Genomic DNA, 4,677 nt, shown 5'->3' with positions numbered 1-4,677 from the left:
CTTTCTCAAATATCCTTCCTATCAAATTGCTCTGGTGAATGCAACCCAAAATAGACCATGCTACTCTAGGGTCAAGTACATACCAATTATAGTTATGCGCTTAGACACCTAATCCAACAGTCTCCCACTTGGATAAGTCTAATAATTATAACTGCAAGTACGACTTGAAAAATCAACTAGCAATCGTAGCACTCAAAAAGCCGTTGTCGAACTCCATTAGATAAGGGATCATATATTCTTCCATTCTACAAGATATCGTATGAACCGAGACATGGATTATAATCATTATCTCTGTTCATATGTTGTTTCCCGATTTCCGATTTATGACGACTGACTAACTGAATAAATCAAATCAGTCCAGGTTTGGCTAAGCGCTTAGGGTGTCATCACTAAATCATCGAGGGGCCCACATATATCGCTTTTATCCCATATTGGGTAAAAGGAATGGATAAACTTTGACTCATATGCTTGCTCTACTTACTCATCAAATCACACACAACAATGTGTTTTATAACACCAAGTTACTGGTGCGTTTACGCATCATCAATGTGCAACCGACTTGTAAGCTACAACTCATATGTCTTGGTTTCAAGAATATTAGATATTATTGTCTCACAATCACTCGTGATAAAATCCATAAAGTGATTCAGATGAGCGTGAGTTTAATCCAATACTCAAATCTTATTTCAGGTGTAGATGTCTACTTTTTATGGTAATGAATAATATATTAGTACAATAATGTACTATGTTATCATGATAACGCAACTTATTTCTTCATGTTACTGAGCTTTGTTTCTTAATACCTATTTCTTTGCATTTTCTAATGTTAATCTCAATAGACTGTAGAAAACTCTTTTTTTTTTATAATAACAGGTTGAATGTAACTTTGGTTGATCTTCACTACATATATGTCAAAGCTTACTTTTTTCTGTTTGTAGGTTTCTGAAAAGTGAAATTCATCATTTACTTACATCAGTGGATACCTAAATTATATTTTGTTGAGGAAATTTGTGTTTAAAGTTGTAAAAACCATGACATTTGGACAAGTTCAAGATGCAACATATGTTTAAATTGTTGGGATGCAGTACTCAGGTTGTCTTATGAATTAAGGATGGATATGAAATTTTTACCCTTGGACTTATTTTGCAGGTTTTGAAGGTTCTTTTATCTTTTCTCTTAACATATTCTGCTAACCCAACGTCCAAGCTATCAAATCAACCATACCCTTTTGAATCTTCGATGTCATTGGTCTCGGTTCTTAATTGTTTAGGTAACCCCCACTTAAGTTTTTTCTTGAAAAGAAAATAATTGTTTTATTTATTTGATTAAATATAACGATAAATTTAGATTTATATATCTATACGATATTTTGTCTTACACCGTTAGAAAGTTTAATTATGAAACTCTTTTAACTAGTAAACATTGGGTTATTAATCTTACACAATTGCTTTTAAAACATAATTTTTTTATTAAGTTAACTTCAACTTTATCCATATTTCATGTTAGTGTGGGATTAAAAATCATAATGAGTATTGGTAGGAAATCAAATCGAATTCAGAAATAAAAGTTAAATAACTTTCTGATTTGCATCAATATTTTAATATTTTAATATTGTTTGAAAACCGTTTGCTTACAACAATATTGTTGGTTACATATAGCTACTTGCTTACTTCAAACATGTTATTATTGAATCATTTTAATAAGAATTGACAAATTAGAACTGAAAAACTACTGAATGGATTATGATATAAGTTAAATTTCATGGTACATATGTGTCCTTTATTTTAAATATTGTTTATGGTACATTGAGGCACTTTATCTTTTTATGTATATTAATATGCATGTACTAATGATGGGTGGGGTTTATAGTAAGATGGTTAGGAGTAAGAAGTTATGCGTCATATTTACTCATTCTCTAGAAAATGCATGTTAGGTGGATGGGCAAGAAATATTCCCATCTACTTGTGGAGCTGATCATACTTACATTTTCAGAGTCAAGTCTGAATGTATACAGCTGGGGATGGTATCTTCCCTTAGTTCTTATCTGTTGCTTCATTTTAACAATTATTGGTATTAAATAATTGTGTTTGGAAGAAAAGTTTTGTTAAAAGTGCTTAACCCCTTTTTGTCCTTATTGGTCTCAGGGGGCGATTTTGGAAGACTAGGCCATGGTAAGTCCACTGATTTCTTTATTCCTCAGCTAATAAAATCATAACAATGGTTGCTTATAAAGAAAGTTGGTTGTGGTGACAACCATTGTTTGGATTTGATGGCACATAATTTTTCATGTGATGTTGCTTTCTTTAATATCTAGGAGATTAAAAAAAAACTTATTATATTATAAGTAACAAATTTTCACCTATTTTATTTATTCACATAAAGTAGTTCAGATTTCTTGTGGATGGAGTAGGGATGAGCAACGGGCCAAACCCGGACCGACCCGGTCCAAAGACCGAAAACCCGAAGACCGAAAATCGTGAATTTTCTTACCCAAAAAACGGACCGTTTTTGGGTGTATCGGGTTCGGTCCGGTCCGGTTCCGGGTACTAAACCGGGTTTTGGGTTTTGGACCGAATTAGGCTTTGAAATCGGTACACCGCGGGACTTTACGTAGATCACGTGCAAATGAGGTGTCTACAAAAAAAATACAAAGGTTATTAAAATTTGGAACAAATAAAAACCACACTATTTAGCATAAAAACTGCGCTTTTTATAAAAAAAATTGCATGTTTTAACAAAAAAACAGCATTGTTAATAAAAAAATTACACTTTAACAGCTTTGATGTGTAAAAAAACAACAAAAAACAACATTATTTACAAAAAACTGCATGCTTTTATAAAAAAAATACATGTTTTTATAAAAAACTGCATATTTTAACAAAAAATAACATGCTAGATACATTCATTCTTATAAAATGATAGGGACATACGTTGATCAAGATTTGTAAATAATGTTACAACTTCCAATAAAAACATCAAGCTTTATACATAATGTTCCGATAAAACATTAACTAATAATTTAATATCCTTATCTATATATTTTAAGGTGAAAATGTTTTCCGGTCCGGTCCGGGTTAAATATTTCGGGTACGGTCTGGTCCAAACCCGAAACCCGATTAGTGGTAAAAACAAAACCCGAAAACCGACCCATTAATATAAATATACGGTCCGGTCCGGGTCCGGTCCCGGTTTTTTTCCGGTCCGGTCCGGTCCAACGGGTCGTATGCTCATCCCTAGGATGGAGGCATACACTTGCTATTACTAAAAGAGCTAATGTGTATCCACCATTCTATAAGCAAATGCTTGCGGGTAGGATTTATCTCCAGAACCATCTTTCTTATGCAATTCGAGGGAGGTACAAATGGACAACTATGACACAAAGAAGCCATTGACAGGTAAATATCAGAAAATATGAGAATAGTTTTATTAATTCTTTTACATAAGTTATTATTCCGTTATCTTTCCCTTGCTATTATTTTCTCCTATTCTATTCCACCAAACATTAGGCTATAATAAGAATGTGAAGCAGTTGCATCTTAAACAATACTCATGTTTCTAATTGGTCTAAAAAACATTTGTAGTCAAATATCCAAACATATCAGTTTATATTAGAAGGTGGATAGCAGGGGATTGCAAAAGAAATGGAATGGTTCATTCCATTTGAGAAGACTTTAGTGATACTTATTACGTGTGCCGCACATTCTTTGAGAAGACTTTAGTGGCATTTTTTGTGTGCCATTAAATGACGTATTTTTGTAGTGTATTAATTAGAAATAATTATTAATTAATTAAGAATTAGTCAGAATTAATTTGAAATTAATTTTGGGTTAATTAGAATTAATTAAAGGTACAAGGACTAGACTGCAATTGTTCAAAAGTTGAGCAAATGAAAGGATCTTCGTTAGGTGGCCGAATTATGGGCTCCTCTAGAAGAGTTCTGGAAGCCTCCTAGTTAAATAAGGAAAGTAGATATGCATTGGATTAATATATTATTATTTTTAATTCAAATCGAGGGTTTTAGGGATTATCTGATAGCTATATAAAGAGGCATAACCCCTTCGAAATATGATCCTAACCCTCTCATAAGAAGAAATCTTTCTCCTCTCCCCTCTCCCCTCTCTCCTATATTCGATCCTAGGGTTTCCTAGGTTTTTAGGTGCGACGCATTAGAGGCTACCATACAATGGAAACTAGTTTTCTAAAGAGACTTCAAGAGACCTTTTAACTTAATTCGATTTAAGCAAATGTATGTTTCCTACTTGTAATTTTTGTTTACAATAGGGTTTAGTTTTATTTCATAAATATGTTGCTATAATAGTAAAAATTCATAGAATGTTTATAGGTGGCATGTCCCCATAAGTGTTTATGTGAAATTTCGCAACTACATTATTTTTGTAACCTATAATCCAAAATAAATTTCTCATGCGTCCAAAACCGGGTTTTGACCCACCTATATATAGGCGGTGTTTGGAAACCCCTAAAGATAATTATAAAATATATTTGTAATTATTTAGGCTTTTGGTAATTATCTAATAATTAAAACATTCTGGAATATTCTAAATTCTTTTTTGTTTTCTGATTAATTAATTAATAAAACAAGTCCCAAAAAATAAATATGTTTTGTTTTGCTCTTGGTATAACCGAAAATAACATCGTTATTTATAGTAATATTACCAG

At 32.2% G+C, this 4,677-nt stretch overlaps 1 long non-coding RNA gene across 1 annotated transcript; it reads left to right on the top strand.

Moving 5' to 3' along the window:
• Positions 1 to 1,915: 1,915 nt before the first annotated feature.
• On the top strand, positions 1,916 to 3,502 carry LOC145138283 (uncharacterized). The gene is made up of 3 exons (XR_013721431.1): positions 1,916 to 2,023; positions 2,145 to 2,171; positions 3,297 to 3,502. It is a non-coding gene; the product is annotated as an uncharacterized LOC145138283 (long non-coding RNA).
• Positions 3,503 to 4,677: the final 1,175 nt, after the last annotated feature.

Source organism: Lactuca virosa, chromosome 9 (genome assembly GCF_052849685.1).
Source record: "Lactuca virosa cultivar CGN04683 chromosome 9, Lactuca_virosa_CGN04683_v6, whole genome shotgun sequence".
Taxonomy (NCBI): Eukaryota; Viridiplantae; Streptophyta; class Magnoliopsida; order Asterales; family Asteraceae; genus Lactuca; species Lactuca virosa.
This window is presented reverse-complemented; position numbering and strand designations above follow the sequence as displayed.